The sequence below is a fragment of the Myotis yumanensis genome, unplaced genomic scaffold (assembly GCF_028538775.1).
Source record: "Myotis yumanensis isolate MYYU_CA2020_CCGP unplaced genomic scaffold, mMyoYum1.0.hap1 SCAF_6, whole genome shotgun sequence".
In the NCBI taxonomy this organism is placed as follows: domain Eukaryota; kingdom Metazoa; phylum Chordata; class Mammalia; order Chiroptera; family Vespertilionidae; genus Myotis; species Myotis yumanensis.
The window spans coordinates 93,939,091-93,956,753 of NW_027223757.1; positions in this window are offsets into that span (position 1 = coordinate 93,939,091).

Below are 17,663 nucleotides of genomic sequence, written 5' to 3' on the forward strand. Positions count from 1 at the left end.
GATGGCGAACCTGTGACACATGAACTCATTTTTTGGGTTGATTTTTCTTTGTTAAATGGCATTTAAATACATAAAATAAATATCAAAAATATAAATCTTTGTTTTACTATGGTTGCAAATATCAAAAAATTTCTATATGTGACACGGCACCAGAGTTAAGTTAGGGTTTTTCAAAATGCTGGCACGCTGAGCTCAAAAGGTTTGCCATCACTGATTTATACCTTTCCAAGGACATACACCGAATGGTTTGAAACCTTTGAGATGTTTTGAAGCTTGCTCTATGACATGGCATGCGTAATCTGGGTAAATAAAGTTTGATATACAAAATACGTGGCTTCTTGTGCTGTTGGGGGAAATGCTCTGCTTTTGCTATAGGCCATGCTGTTAACTGTTCCTCAGATGTTCTGTGACTTTAGTGGTCTTTCCTTGTGTGTGTGTGTTTTTTCTATCGGTTGTTGAAAAAGGTATGTAAAAATCTTTCACTATGAGTGTGGATTGTTAAATTATTTTCATTGAATTTTGTCAAATTGTTTTGTATATTTTAACGTATGTTTCTGGCTGTATATTACCTTGGGTTTGGGGAAGGGAAGGAGTCATGATGGAACTGCGATATCCTGTTGTCTCCCAAATGGAATTGGGATCAGGGTTCAACGTACCTTTAAGTTCAAGATCTGGATCAGAGTCAGAGGAGGTCAGCACCACTCGGGGGAGGAGGGGGTGGGCTCTGGTGGGAGAAGCCCAGGACACAGCTATGGAGATGATGGAGCGCTCAGGGCCCAGGGCTCCACCCGCCTTCCTGCGGATCCTCAGTATAGACACATGTAGGAGAGGAGGGACAGCAGGTCCTCGATGGGAACACGGATGGGCCAGGCCTAGAGCTAGTGGGAGGTGCAGTCCCCCAGTCTGCACAGGGAAGCCTGGGAGACAGTGTCCTCCCACTTATATCCCAGGATCCCGTGTGGGGCTTCCCTGTAAGGACAGGGCCAGGGCTTGCTCCTTGACCTCTGGTTGGCCTCATTCCTAGTCCTGAGAAGTCCCACCAACAGCATCTGCGGGCATGGTCGCCAGCTCTTCCTCACGCCCTGGGGCGTGGGCCCTGGGCATCGGCTTTGCTTTTGACAGCTGTGCTTCCAGTTCCTCATCTGACTGAGTAACTGGGAGAGGATATGTAGTGACCAACTAGGGCAGTGACTGCAAGGGCCCCGCGTTCCCAGCGACAGGATATGAGGCTGTTACATGTCAACAAATGAGCCCTTCCCAACCCACACTCCCCTTCTCTGCCTGAGTTAGTGCAAATGAATCCGGCGATGTCTTCTGGGCTCGGCCTGGAGGAGTGTCTGTGACGTGGGGAGAGTGGTCTGAAGGAGGTCTGGGAAGACACCGGCTTTCAGCTGCTCCAGATGGAAGGGCAGTGAGTCCTGCTGTTTCGGAGGCATAGGCGGATTTCGGTGCCGGAAGCCGCTTACCCTCCCAACCTTTCCGCCCCCCCCCCCCCCCCCCCCCCGCTCTCGCCCGCAGCGCTCCCCAACCTGATGGCCATAATCCCATCCCTGCTTGACCAGTGATTTGATGGCCACCCAACCACCTTAGTGGAGGATTTGAATACAAAACTCAGCTCCCTCTGCATTCCTCAAGGACAGAGCCACACCAGCTGCGAGCTCTCAGAGAAGCTGCCGGGGTGTCAAACGTGGGACACTCCACCCAGAGCCACCTCCCCCCCCCCCCCCCCCCCCCCCCGCCCTGGTGGCTCAGCACCAGTGGCTCCGCGGACGCACCCACAGGACGGAGCCTAGTTTTGCTCGTGACCACTCACTCGGGTGTGTTCCGGTGGCCCAGCTCTCCTCTCGGGCCTCTGGTCCAAGGTCCAACTGCTTTGGTGCAGACAACTTCTTGTAGTATTTGCACTTTATTTTTTTATAGTGAAGGTGGGAATTTATTGAAGAACAAGTACAGATTCCCACGCGGCGAAGGGGAAGACCCTCACAGCACAGACTCCCACGTGGGGCCGGGGAAAGAGTCCCGCGCTTCCTTTTGGAGGCATGTATTTCTCCTTTCGTTCAAACTTGGCCGCCTTGACATGTAATTTGTAGCTTCTAATTTCATTTTAATCCAAAAACGTTAGTGCATATAAATAAGCAAATAAATAAAAGACGTTAGTGCAATACAAAATTAATAAAGAAAAAAAATAAAAAATAAATAATAAATAAAAACATTAGTGCAAGATCCACAGACTCTCTCTTCAAATAACAACAAAGCCCACCTCCTTTAAGATTTCTTTGTGTGCCCTAACCGGTTTGGTTCAGCGGATAGAGCGTCGGCCTGCAGACTCAAGGGTCCCAGGTTCGATTCCGGTCACGGGCATGTACCTTGGTTGCGGGCACATCCCCAGTGGGGAGTGTGCAGGAGGCAGCTGATCGATGTAAGGTCCTTCCTCTCTGTAAAAATCAATAAAATATATTTTTTTAAAAAAGATTTCTGCCGAACCGGTTTGGCTCAGTGAATAGAGCGTTGGCCTGTGGACTCAAGGGTCCCGGGTTCGATTCCGGTCGGGGGCATGTACCCTGGTTGCGGGCGCATCCCCAGTGGGGGGCGTGCAGGAGGCAGCTGATCGATCTTCTCATCGATGTTTCTGACTCTCTATCCCTCTCCCTTCTTCTCTGTAAAAAATCAATAAAATATATTAAAAAAAAAAGATTTCTTTGTAAAACTTGACTTACATTCTTCTGAGGATCTCTCAAGATAATGCAAAATTTGAATAAAAGATGTATAAATTGGATGAGATCCTCATCAGATCCTCATCAGATCCTCATCAGATCCTAACCAGAACCTAGCCAGAGAACATGGCAAAAGATCCTGGACAGAACCTGGCTACAGAACTTCACTGGAGAACCTAGACAGAACATGGCAAAAGAACCTGGATAGAACCTGGCTAAAGAACCTGGTGACTGAACCTGGCTGGAGAACCTGGAGAAGCTGGATGGAGAACCTAACAAGACAACATGACACAGAACCCAGAGACAGAGAACCTAGAAACAGAACCTAGTGAGAGAACCTGGCTGAAGAACCAAGAGACAGATCCTAGACATAGAACCTAGACTCAGAACCTTGACACAGAACCTAGAGAGAGACAGAACCTAGAGACAGGACTTGGCTGGAGATCCTATACAGAACCTAGAGGCAGAACCTAGCAAGAAAACATGGCAAGAGAACCTGACTAGAACCTGGCGACAGAACATGGCAACAGATCCGGGCTAGATCCTGGCTGGAGAACCTCGCTAATGACATGTAGCCTCCATGTCATTCCTTCTTCGCCGACTCCGTCCACACCTTTGGGGACCACTGGACCTGCTGGGGTTGGACCCCAGCAGAGGAGATGGGGGCACACTGTCTCATAAAATTATTCCAGCTAATAAATGAAAATAAAATGGTAGAATCAGAAAAAAAAAAAAAAAAGATGTATAAATTGTCCACTGAAATGTCTGGAGGCGAATCAGAAGTATGACACATTTGCATTCCTATCTTTCCCAGCATGAAACCATCTCAATTCCACCTTTATTTTATCTCCCCCTTTTCGGGATGGTGGGTTTGGGTTGTTCTCTGCACGCCCAGCATTGACGTCGTGCACGTTTGCTGTAGAACTAGACATGCCAGTATCAGCGAAGCCATATGTGGTCTGATGTGTAGCATCGAAACCTTCCATGTTGGGGAACCTCGCCTTTTCCAGATCCCACATACAGGGGTGTCAGCTGCCTGCTGCCTGGAAGTACCCATTTTCCACCGGGATCTTCTTTGCTATCCTTGGTGTTTCCATGTAATTCTTGCATTTGCAACTACTCATCAAACTCGTCTTTCCCATTCAAGTGGTTGCCACTTTGTTTCCTACCTGGCACAGGGCCAGGAGCCAGGCAAGCAAAGAGGCTGCTCCCGGGGCCTGGGAGCCACCACCGAGGAGCATATCTGAGTGACTGCCCAGATTCTGTTTTAAACATTAACACACCGAGTCACTGAATCATCAGAGCAACCCTGTGAGGTAGGTACTATTATTATCTCTCTTACAGAGGAGAACAGTGAGACCCACAGGCCTTGCCCAAGGTCACAGGCGGCTGGCAGGCGGCAGGGCTTGGATACGAAGGCAGGCAGGACTGCTCTGGAGGCCACACGGTTAACCTCCACTTCTTACAGCTTCCAGGAGACGACTGCAGCACTCAGCGGTGGAAAGGCAGCGCAGTCCCCACTCCTGGCCTGGTCTCCACTCCGAGCTCACTGGCCTGGCGGTGACCAGCCCTCCGCGGGCCCCTCCCTAAGCGGCCCCCACGCCCTCTAGTAAAAGGCAAATCTCCTCACATCCTGAAGCCTCCTCGGAGCCTCCCTCCACCTCCCGCCTCAACTGAAATTTAAGTCTCCCTCGAGGGCACGACCTCCTCTGCAGGCTTCTGAAGTGAGAGCCGTTTATTTTCTTAGCGGTGAGGGTGCTTCTCTGGCTCCAGATGGCTGCCTCCAGACTGCCCTCCTCAACCCCCACTGTCTAGTTTAAATAACCCTCTGCCTCCGAGGCTCAGCCACTGGGCTCAGTTGCCCTGGTCCTTCCCCTTTGGAACTGTCTGCCACCTGCCCCAGCTCTCGCCTCCCTCAGGGGGACACAGCAGGCAGACTGTCTGTTCTTCCCATCTCATGTCCACTGGAGGACCCTCCCCGACCTGGCCCTCAACAACTTGGTGACGGCATCCCCTGGACCTTGTCCACTCCAAACCAGCCCCCCCACCCCGTTCTCTCCGCCAGCCTGTCATCTGAGGCAGCCCTCCGCGAGGATCTCATTCAAGCAGCCTGCGCGGCCCCTCTCCTAACCTTCCCTCCGTCCGTCCGTCTGTCCACTCCTCTCGCAAACATTTCAGTCTCCTGTGGCTTCCAGATCAAAGCTCTCTCCCTTCGTCCAACGCGCCTGCCCCTTCTTATCCAGCTTCAACTGTGCGGCACTTCATCTCCACAACTCTCCTGGCAATATGCAGACTCCCGGCCCCCCATCCTCCTCCCGTGCACCTGTCCGCCTAACCCTCAGCCCTGGGGTCCAGAGGCTTGTTTTCTTCAGGATTTCACTCTGAGAGCCGACAACTGTTGGAGGAAGTCACACAAGCAGGACCGCTCTTCCTTCAGGGTCACCAACCCGCATTGCTTAGTGACCCAACCACATCACGTGGTCATTGGCTACTTTAAACTCCCTGACCCTGGGACCTGTGGGTCCTTGCTGTCTCTCACCTCACACTCAGGTGATGGTCTCCCCCTTACGTCACAGAGAAAACTGAGGCCATCAGAGGTGAACTCCCTCCCCCACCTGTTACCAAATCCACCTGTGCCCCCAGTCCTTGCCCTCAGGGTAGTGTAGAGCGATTGTTCTCCAACTCCGTGTGCCTCAGAGCCGCCTGGAGGGCGTGTAAAACATGCTTGTGAGCCCTGGCCCATTTGGCTCAGTGGATAGAGCATCGGCCTGCAGACTGAAGGGTCCCAGGTTCCATTCAGGTCAAGGGCACATGCCTGGGCTGTGGGCTGGATCCCCAGTAGGGGGCTTGCAGGAGGCAGCCGATCAATGATTCTCTCTCATTGATGTTTCTATCTCTCTATCCCTTTCTCTTCCTGTCTGACATCAATAAACAAACACACACCCATGCTTGTGATTCAGTAGGCTGAGGTGGGGAGAGGTGAGATGCTGCTCGCCTGGGGTCCTGCTGGGGTCCAACCCCAGCGTGTCCAGGGGTCCCCAAAGGCGTGGACGGAGTCGGCGATGAAGGAGCGACATGGAGACAGCGTTCAGTTGATCAGCAGCCTAGCCAGGATCTCTAGCCAGGAACTCCAGCGAAGTTCTGGTTAGGTTCTCCAGCGAAGTTCTGTAGCCAGGTTCTGTCCAGGATCTTTTGCCATGTTCTCTCCCTAGGTTCTCTCTCTAAGTTCTGTGTCCAGGTTCTGTCCCTAGGTTCTGTCCCTAGGTTCTGTGTCTAGGTTCTGTCTTGGATCTCCAGCCAAGTCCTGTCTCTAGGTTCTCTCTCTAGGTTCTCTGTTTTGTTGTCTTGTTACATCTGTATTTATACCAGTTGATTTTAATCCTGTCAATTTCTACTGCAAAGGTTAGGGCGTTTCTTTTTTTTTTTTTTTAAATACATTTTATTGATTTTTTACAGAGAGGAAGAGAGAGGGACAGAGAGTTAGAAACATCGATGAGAGAGAAACATCGACCAGCTGCCTTCTGCACATCTCCCACTGGGGGTGTGCCCGCAACCAACGCACATGCCCTTGACCGGAATCGAACCCGGGACCCTTCAGTCCGAAGGCCTACGCTCTATCCACTGAGCCAAACCGGTCTCGGCTAGGGCGTTTCTTATCTCCATTCCAGGGAGTAAAGATTATGTAGCTTAAGGGTGATTGTTTGTAGTTAAAGTGATTAACTACCTGCCTGGCACTTAGTTAAGAGGTTTTATCCCCTCCTTAACTTCAGGGAAAAATCCCTACCTGGGAAAACAACCTTTCTCAGAGAGGTGACCTTGGTTAAAACACATAGCGCTAAAGGGAGCAAACATATTAAGAACAGTATGCCATATACACCAGGTCCCTTGAAACATATGCTGTGCAGATGTTTCTTCTCTGCAGCGACTGTGTCAAGCAGCAAGGATGGACCGGCTCCCGGCAGGGTCTCACTTGGAGAACCCCTTGAATAGAGGAGCTGCCCTCCTCCTGCCCAAGGCTGGTCCCTCTAGCTGTGTTCTGCACCCCATTTCCTCAGTTACTCATTTTCCTGAATCTGTAACTGCTCCCTTTCAAAACAAATCCAAACCCCAAACCTCCCTTCTTCCACCTCACTTCTCCCTCTGACTGCTCCCTGTACCTGTCAGGCACCTCATCCAGCTTCTCTCTCACATACACATACATGAACCTGGGTCGGGTCCTTTGAAAAGACATATAACACATTTGGGGGTCAATAGGGGAGAATTAGAGTATGTTCTGCATGAGGATAATATTCGGGACTAGTTATTTTCCTGTGGCCACGTAGGAGGAAGCCCTTACTTTTAGGAGATGTATGTTGAAACATTAAAATGTGAAGCAGCACGATTTCCAAATTTCCACCTAGTTCAAGAACTCTAGCCCTGGCCCATGTGGTATCCTCCCATGTACTGAGAGGTCGCTGGTTAGATTCCCAGTCAGGGCACCCCCTCACCCCCCAGTGGCTGGCTCAATCCCCAGTAGGGGACATGCAGGAAATAGATCGATGTTTCTCTCTCCTTCTCCCTTCCTCTCTCTTTAAAATCAATTAGAAATATTTTTTTTAAAAAAGAGCTCTGCATAAATATGTAACTATTTGTTTCCTATATAATAAAAGCCTAATATGCTAAGTACCCCGGTCGTCCAGTCAGCCATTCAACCAATCAAAGTGTAATATGCTAATGATATGTTAAGGCCACTCAACCACTCGCTATGATGTGCACTGACCACCAGGGGTCAGACGCTCCAACCGGTAGGTTAGCTTGCTGCTGGAGTCCGGCCCGGGACTCAGTGAGATGGACTGGACACACCCTGGAGCCCTCCCTCGGTCCCTCCCCGGCTGGCCAACTTCCCGAGTCCCTCCCCGGCCTCGATTGTGCACTGGTGGGGTCCCTTGGCCTGGCCTGTGCCCTCTCGCAATATGGGACCCCTTGGGGGATGTCAGAGAGCTGGTTTCAGTCTGATCTGCAGGCCAGGCCGAGGGACCCCACTGGTGCACAAATTTGTGCACTGGGCCTCTAGTGTATATATAAATAATCATTGTTAAATCTAAGCAAAGTGATGGATATACAAATGATAATTGGACTATAGTTTCAACTTTTCTGTACTTTTGAAACATTTTATAATAAAAAGTTGGGAAGATTGGATGCAGGGAGATGGGGAAGCTGTCCTAGGAGGCCCAGGAGAAGAGTTGGAACCTGCTTTAGTGTGAGCGCCGCTGGGGATCCAACGCTGCTGGAAGAGTATGCTTCCTGCTGTGAAGGGCTTTGGCCAATGAGATCCAAGTGGAAGAGATGTGTCATTTTGGAACAGAATCTTTGAGAGCCATTGTGTGTTTCCACCAACTCGCCATTTCTCCACTGCCATGCAGCCAGTGTGCCTCAGCTCACCCTCCGTGGACAGGAAAACAGCGGCCGGAGGCTGCCCCAGCCCCAACCATTGCCCAGGGCATTGCTGAGCGGCTCGGGTGCAGTCACAGGCCAAGACTCTTGTAGAAGGGCAGTGGAACTCTCCATGTAGGATTGGATTTCAGGCGTCTCTCCAGTCCTTTAAACACTGGTGCCTTAATGTCCAAGATAGAATCCTGTCAACAGAAGACATTTTGGAAAAAAAAAAAAAAAAAAAAAAAGCTAAATCAATGGAAAAAGAAAAAAAGTTGGGGAAAAATTCTCTATTTCCTTACTTTCACTCACTCCTCAACTCTTTCTCCTCAACTCCTTTAGGCTGGTGTGCGCCTCTCGCCTCTCCTGTGTGTGTCTGTGTGTGTGTGTGTGTGTGATATATATATATTTTATTGATTTTTTACAGAGAGAAAAGGAGAGGGATAGAGAGTTAGAAACAACCATGAGAGAGAAACATCGATCAGCTGCCTCCTGCACACCCCCTACTGGGGATGTGCCGCAACCAAGGTACATGCCCTTGACCGGAATCGAACCTGGGACTCTTCAGTCCACAGGCCGACGCTCTAGCCACTGAGCCAAACTGGTCAAGGCTAATATATATTTTTATTGATTTCAGAGAGGAAGGGAGAGGGAGAGAGAGATAGAAACATCAATGATGAGAGAGAATCATTGATTGGCTGCCTCCTGCATGTCCCCTACGGGGTTTGAGCCGGAAACCCGGGCATGTGCCCTGACCAGGAATCCCACCTTGACTCTGATTCATAGGTTGACGCTCAGCCACTGAACCACGCCGGCCGGGCTCCATGCTTTTGCAACGACCTTCCTGTCATTAAATCCATCTTCTTTAGGTTTCCCCTCCTTGAACTCCCACCAGTTTTTCACGTTGTTGACCAACTCTTTTCCTCGCTGCCAGGACTGAGCACTTCCTGGTTTTCTTCCGCTGGCTCCCTCGGGCTGCTCCTTGCTCCTCTGCTGGCTCCTACGGCTCTGCCCAGTCGAACTGGGGAATTCCTCTCCTCCTTCTCCCGCCTCCCTGTCCCTGGGGGATTATACCTCACCCACGGCTTCAGGGCTACCAGCCGGTCTCTGAAATGTATGTCTTTCCTCTGATCCCTCAGCCTGTGTATCTGACTGCCTAGCTGGCATCCCTACTTGAATGTCTCAAATGTACCACAAACTAGGCCTATTGGAAACTGAATCATGATCTTCCCCACAAACAGTATCATCCTCAGACCTGGCCCACAGGGCCTTGCCCTGCCACAGCCTGGAGGGGGCCTCACCTAGCACAGGCCACCTTTCTTAAAGGACACCTGGGCACCCTGTCACTTGGGACCCGCTGCACAACACAACCTGAAACCCAAGCATCTGCACTGGCCATTACCACTGCTCTGGCCCCAGAGAAATTCTTCTGCAACCTCTTGCCGTATCCTGGAAACAGGAGGCTGCAGCCGGGTCCTGGGAAAGCGGGGCCCCGTGTCTGCAGGTTCCGAGGCACACGCTGCTTTGGAGAGTGTGGAGGTTTAAGCAGGGAAGCGCTTAGGTAAGAGGAAATGCAAGGCAACTAATGCCTTTGTCTCAGATAGCATGATAAAGCACCATTTCCCACAGTGTTGAGTGTCCATTTTTCTTGTTTTTCGTTGTGTTCTAGGGGTATCACTTTATGTTGTGCTACGGCCACAGAGTTGCACATGACAGCTATTTTGTAATATTAAATCATTCTAACTACTGTTCAATTTGTATGCATGCAGGTCTAGACATCCATTTTGTGAAGTATGATGTTGATTGTTCTATACTGGCGAGTGGATGGACATTGAAGGTTAGATTATGAATAGTTTTGTTTCCATAAAGCTATTTTGTAAAACTCCTTTTAAGGTTAACAAAATACCCAGCTTTATTAACTTCATTTGATTTTAAACATAAATATTTATCTATTATAATTTGTATTTTGCATTTTTCAACAGATAGCTTTGAATATTTTAGAGAAAAATAACCTTGGTAAACATATTTAAATAATTTTGTGTTTTTACATTTACATGTACATATTTTGGTGGAAATACGTTTAAATTTTATAAACTTTGGCTACAATTATATTTTATTTTTTAATCCTTGATTGTTGAGAATGCGTACACATAGAGATCAGGATAGAAACAGAAACTATGGCCCTAGCCAGTTCCGCTCAGTGGGTAGAGCGTCGGCCTGCAGACTGAAGGGTCTTGGGATTGATTTCGGTCAAGGGCACATGCCCAGGTTGCAGGCTCGATCCCCAAAAGGAGGCAGCTGATCAGTGGTTCTCTCTCATCATTGATGTTTCTATCTCTCCCTCCCTCTTCCTCTATGAAATCAATAAAAATATATATTTTTTTTAAAAAAGAAACAGAAACTATGAATGTAGAATTCAAAGAAATGGAGCTGAAAAAGAGAAATAGAATATCTTCAAGGAACTTACTTAAAGTTTACAAAACTTGGAAAAGAGCACAATGGGAGCCACATTGTTCGATCAGTAATTGAGTCTGTTAAAGAACAGGAAATTGTACGGATTTTATCTGACCTGTTCAAGTTGTAGAATATGGTAAGTTTCTGTCTTGTTTTAGCAAATCTACAACCTGAGCAGGCCGAGCAAATCCCCGTCACTTCTTAATCTTTATCTGTGCTCGTGTCTGGGCCCCTCCAATGGCAGGGCTCTCTCTTTTTTTTTTTTTTTTATATTTTAATAATTTTTGTTTCTTAAAGTATTACAAAGAGTATTACATATGTCTCCTTTTTTCCCCCCCTTGACATTCCCCCGGCCCCTACCCCCCGCCCCCCCCCCGCCCCGTGTCTTGTGTCCATTGGTTAATCTTATATGCATGCATATAAGTCCTTCAGTTGGTCTGGCAGGGCTCTCTCTTCCGCTCCAGAGGCTGGCCCGCCAGGACCCAGGGTGGCAGCCCACAGCCTCAGCCAGTGTCCAGCTCCCAGTCACCGAGTCACGTCCGCTCAGCTCCCAACACTGTGGAGCGGAGACAAGAGGTCCCAGCGGTGCCCCCCAAACACTAACCCAGTGGTGCCCCCTCCCCCCCAAACATTAGCCCATGGGAGCTATGCGTGTGCATTGCTGCTTGAGCCTAAGGTGAGGGATAGTCACACACGGTGGGTAAGGAAGGCACCGCTCAGCTCACGTCTGTCCAGCTGCATCTGCCCTCACTCAGGCGGCCTCAGTGGACCGTCTCATAACGAAATCAACGGGCTTTTCCATCTTCCTTCTGCTTTTCTTCTCGGGGCATTCCACCCTATTGACTGGCCTTTGGCATTCTTTGTTGATTTTTGGGAAAACACTCTCTGTTTTCCTCCTGCCTTCCTGGCTGATCTTTCTCAGGCTACTTTCTGAGACTTTGTTTGCTGCAGGCAGTTTAATTCTCTCCTCATCAGCACCCTTGTCCTGGATACTCTCATCCCCTGCTGTGCTGGTGACTCCTAAAGGTCTGTTCTAGCCCGGGTTTCCTTCTGGACCTCCACTGCCCCCAAGTGTCTCGTGAATCTCCCCGTCTCAACGCTCACAGGGGCTTAAAAGGTCAATGTTTCAATCTACACCTATCAGGCAAGCATCGAATATTCCCAAATTTGAATTCATCTGTTCTCCCAAACCTGCTCCTTTTCCATTGTTCTTGGTTTCAGTAGAGTCACCAGCCACCCAGCTGCCCAAGCCTGGAAGGGACCCCAGGCCCCACCCTTGCTCTCCCCCAGGGCCTAGGACCAGTGTTGCCATTCTACTCGCCAGCTCTGGCTGCCTCTGGCCTTTCCCCAGCGCCTGGCACCGCCTGCCGCCTGCCTCACAGATGATCACAGCACGCCCCAGGGTTCGAGCCCTTGCTCGGGACCTCCCCTGCTTCTTGGCCTACTCCCCCCATCTGGCCTCTTTCCAGCTCCTACCTCTTGGCCCTGTGACCCCAACCTAAGTCTCATCTCTGGACCTTTGGACTTAGGATTCGAACCCAGTTTTCCCTGCCAGGTGGGGACACAGCTTTCAGTGCTCATTTGCCTCAGAAAGGACCTTTATCTTGGTTCTGCTCTGAAGCTGACGCCCAGTCTCAGCCCCGTGGCCGCCACAGGTGGCCTGGGCCAGTCCCTGTGAAGGGGGAATGCAGCGCGGCGCAGGCCCCCCACCCAGCCCTTCAGAAACGTCTCCTTACTTGTCTTCAGCTTCTAGTTCTGGCAACTGCCAGAGAGACGCTTCCAAGTGAAAACGAACATCTCACTCCCCTGCTCGCAATTCCTTGGTGGCTGCCTCTCCCCTCAGGTCCAATCCCTGTCTCCCCGCGCCCCCCCCCCCCCCCCCCCCCCCGGCACACAGCCCTTCCGGATCTGACTCAGTAGAGCAGCTTCACATCTCAGCTCTGCCAGATGTTGGCTGTGTGACCCTCGGCAGGTAACCCGACCTCTCTGGACCACACCTTTCTCGTGTGCTATGAGAGCCATGCTGTGAGGACCGAGAATTTATGATTCTGTGAAGCATCTATCACAGTGCCTGGCACACAGTGCGTGCTCAAGAAAGCTTAGAAATTATCATCTCTCATCCTTCCATTTTGGTGCTTCCGGCCCCAATTGGCAAAACTGACTTACTTGGGGATCCTGGACCACAGGCTTTTCATTATCCATGCTGTGTGCGTGCTTTCTCTCCATTTGGAAAGTTAACTACTCACCTCTACTCCCTCCTCCATAAAACATTTAAAGTCAATATATGCCTTTGCCCTGGCCGGTGTGGCTCGGTTGGTTGGGCGTGGGCCCCTGCACTGAAAGGTTTGACTCCTGGTCAGGGCACAGGCCCCGGTTGTGGCTGGATCCCTGGAAGGGGGCGTGCAGGAGGCAGCCGATCCATGTTGTGCTCTCACATTAATATTTCTCTCTCCCTCTCTGCATCTTCCTTCCTCTCTCTGTAAAAAAATCAATAAAAAAAACACACAGCCAATATATGCCTTTTAAAAGAATTACAGTGGGGCCTTGACTTACGAGTTTAATTCGTTCCGAGACCGAGCTCGTTAAGGAGCTCGTTAACTCAAATTACTCTATCAACTCAATGCAAAAAATCCGTGGAGAGACAGCTGGTATCTCAAAAAACTCTTTAGTCGGGACACTCGTAAGTCAAGGCCTCACTGTAGTTGAAATCTCAAATCTTCTAGGTAGAGTAAGGCCTCTTTTTTTCTCATGCTGCTTGTTTTGATTATCTATTGCTGCTCAACAAGCCACCCTAGTATCTGGTATCTTAAAACAGAAGTTATTGCTTAATGGTTGGGTGTTGACCTATGAACTGGGACAGCGGTTCTCAACCTGTGAGTCATGACCCCTTTGGGGGTCGAATGACCCTTTCACAGGGGTCGCCTAAGACCATTGGAAAACACATATATAATTACACATTGTTTTGTGACTAATCACTATGCTTTACTTATGTTCAATTTGTAACAATGAAAATACATCCTGTATATCAGATATTTACATGACTATTCATAACAGTAGCAAAATTACAGTTATGAAGCAGCAACGAAAATAATTTTATGGTTGGGGGTCACCACAACATGAGGAACTGTATTAAAGGGTCGTGGCATTAGGAAGGTTGAGAACCACTGAACTAGGAGGTCATGGTTTGATTCCAGGTCAGGGCACATGACCAGGGTGTGGGCTTGATCCCCAGTAGGGGGTGTGCAGGAGGCAGCTGATCCATGATTCTCTCTCATCATTGATGTTTCTATCTCTCTCTCTCTCTCCCTTCCTCTGTGAAATCAATAAAAAATATATTTAAAAAAACACACAGAAGTGATTGTTCCTTACAATTCTGCAGGTTGACCCGGCAGGTCTTCATTTACTGTTGGCTGGGGCTCTGAGGGGGTTGGATATTCCCAGATGGCCTCACTCACTTGACAAGCAGTTGATATTGGCTGCCAGCTGGAGCCAGGCACTGCTGTCGTCCATGGGCCTCAGTTCTGCTTCGTGTAGGTCTCTCCCTGTGGCTGCTTGAGCTTCCTCACAGCATGGCAGCTGGGGTTCAAAGAGGCATGTTCCAAGTGGCAAACGTGGAAGCTGCAGGTCTCATAAGACCCAACCTCAGCAGTTAAACAATCACGCATGCCAAATTCTGTTCAAAACAGGTCAGGGCCAGCCCAGAACAAGGGGAGGGGAGACAGTGTGCATCTTGGTGGGAGAAGTGGCAGAGAACTGGCTGTCATCTTCAATCCTCCACACCCTCTGCTGTTACTCACCCTGTTATAGCTCTAATGACGTCCCTTGTCAAGATCTGCTCTTGCATCCGCCTCTGGGCCAGCCTCCATCTTAGGGCTCGAAAGCTGGCACCCACTCAAGTATTTCATTTGTTTCACAATGTGCTTTTATTTTTAATTAATTACAACACTTAAAAACGGAGAGATTTTACAGAAAATTGGGATTTATAGTTTCTGCCTGACCAGGAGTGCCCTGCCTGTTACCACCTTCTGTGAAACCCCTGACTCAGGTCTTTGAAGGCGGTCAGGTCTTCTCAGATACTGGGCACTTTGGATTGAGATTGGAAAGGATGTACACGCAGCTGGAAGAGATACCTGGCGGCCATAGCAATAGCACCGTCACCGTCAACAGCAGCAGTCCCCCAGGGCGGCTGCTCCACTGCTCTGAGCACCTTCACTTATTTAGCTCTCACAGCGGCGATGCCGAGAGGTAAGGCACTTCTCGGGTGAGGATACGTTTTCCCATTGATTTTTTTAGAGAGAGCGGAGGAGAGGGAAGAGGCAGGAGAGAGAGAGAGAAACATCAATGTGGGAGAGACACTTCGATTGGTTGCTTCCCTGCCTAGGGCTGGGATTGGCCCTTGACCAGGATTGAACCTGCGACCCTTTGGTCCCAGATGCTGAAGCTCTAACCACTGAGCAACTGGCCAGGGCCAGGCACGTTTAATATACTGTACGCCTTTCACAGGTGAGGAAAGTGAGGTGAATGGTACTCACAGGGGAGTGAGGTTTCAGAGAGAGGAGACAGTAGGTAGGGACGTCCGATCTCTCCACTCGCGAAGCCGCCACCACTGCGCTCTTCTAAGAGATGAACAAGAACCTTCGCTGAGCGCTTCTGCATTTACTGGCTCCTTAGTCATCACAGCCACCCAACTGAGCGAGCCCTCGCTTTCATGTCACCTCCTTTGCTTTGTATCTTTTTCTTTAAAAATAAAACAAAGCACTACACGCATGGCTAAAGCCCAGCCATCGCTCCTTCCTGGTGGCGGCTATCACTCTGAAGTGTTGGGGATTACCCTCGTGCCTATTTTGTACTTTTAACAAATGTTTGTTCTCCCAAACAGGTATCAGTGTTTTGTGTATTTTAAAACACAAATGATGCCTGGCCAGTGTGGCTCAGTGATTAGAGCGTTGGTCCATGCACCAAAGGGTCGTGGGTTCAATTCCCGGTCAGGACACATACCTTGGTTGCAGGTTTGGTTCGGGAGGCAACCAATCGATGTTTCTCTCTCCCCTGCCCCCCTCTTCCCTTCCTCACTTCCACTCTCTATAAAATCAATGGAAAAATATCCTCGGGTGAGGATTAACCGCCCTCCCCCCAAAAAACCTACATAAATGATATCATTCAACATCCATTTTTGCAAACTCTTTTACTCACTGTATTGATAAATAGGCTATAATCCATTTACTCTAACTGCAGTGCATTGTAAGAAGACACCATACTTTACCCATTCCTTTTTCTAAAGACAGATTAGCTTGTATCCATTCTCCTTGCCAATCACTGGTCCTGCGCTGCCCTCATGCACATGCGGGACTGCTCTCCGAGGAACACCTGTAGAAGCCAGGTTGCTGGGTGTTAGGGTTTGGGCATCTTCACCATTGAGCATTGCTAAACGACTCTAATTTGTTAGCGCTGTTCATATCTCAACACAAAATTGTAAGTTCCTATTAATGCTATCAGAGTGATTTTTATTTTGCTGATTCAATTTGTGTAAAGCAGTATCTCATAGTTTTTATTTATTTTTTAAAATATATTTTTATTGATTTCAGAGAGGAAGGGATAGGGAGATAGAAACATCAATGATGAGAGAGTATCATCGATGGCTGCCTCCTGCATGCCCCCTACTGGGGATCGAGCCTGCAACCTGGTCATGTGCGTTTGACCAGAATCGAACCTGGGACCCTTCAGTCCACAGGCTGACGCTCTATCCACTGAGCCAAACCAGCTAAGGCTATCTCATAGTTTTTATATGCATTTCTACATTCTTAGTGACGCTGAGAATCTTTCAATGTTTATTGGCCATTTGGTGACTAGAAATAGTAAAAACTCATATCTTGTATTGACATCAGAAGCTATTTACTATTCCTAGACCTCTTTGGTGTCTTGCCTGGCATAGTTTTTGCTAATTTTCTCCTGCTTTATCTTTTCTCTTCTTTCTTTCTTTCTTTCATTTTCAAAAATTGATTTCAGAGAGGAAGGGAGAGGGAGAGAGAGAGAGAAACATCAATGATGAGAGAGAATCATTGATCGGCTGCCTCCTGCATGCCCCCAACTGGGGATTGAGCCTGAACCTGGGCATGTGCCCTGACCGGGAATCTAACCGTGACCTCCTGGTTCACAGGTCTCCACTCAACCACTGAGCCACAACCAGTGGGCTCATTAATGGATTTTTAAAGTAGCCCGTCCTTGCATTTCTGGAATAAACCCTTCTTTGTCACACATATACATATACACACATACACATACAGACACAGTTGCACTGGATTCGGTTTGTAATGTTTTATTTAGGATTATTAGTCTTATAAGTGTGATTGGCCCTCTTTTTCCAGTGTCTGGGACAGTTTATATAATAATCATTTTCTTTAAGAGTTGGCAGAACACATCTATAAAACTATCTAGGCACTGTGTGTGTGCACTTTTTGGCTTCTAGTTCACTTTATTAGAATTCACAGATTTGTTTAGGTTTTCTATTTCTTCTTGAGTCACCTTAGACTACCTTTCATCTAATTTCCCCGCCTGGTCTCCTGTCCTCAGGTGGCTAAAACTCAGGCCCTTAGTAACAGCACCGATCCCCTTCCACCCGCTTCTGATAACCAGAGCCCCTCGCTCGTCCTCTGCCTTCACTTTCCTCTTTGTTCCTAGCGCCTGTGATTTTACTTTCCCTTTGAGAACTCAGCCACATGTTTAATTTTCCTTATATTTTACCCATGTTTCTAAGTGTTGGTGCTTTTTCTAATTCTTCTATCAGGCTTGATTCTGAGGGTGTTCCCGTTTTATAGGTGAGAAAGCGAGGGTGGAGTGGTTTCCCCGCCTGCTGAAGGTCACACCACATCCTTTCCACCTCGTTGTTGATCCCAGACCTCCCAGTCCGCAATCTTGTGCCGTTGCCACATTATTCCACGCTGCCTTCTAAGGCCTGAAATACCTAGCGCCCTGCCCAGATCCTGGCGCACGGCGTCCATTCAACCAAAATTTCAACTCACTATTTATGGTGCGTTCAGTTCTAGGCCCAGGGAATGCAAGTGAGCACGTGCGGCCATGGCCTGG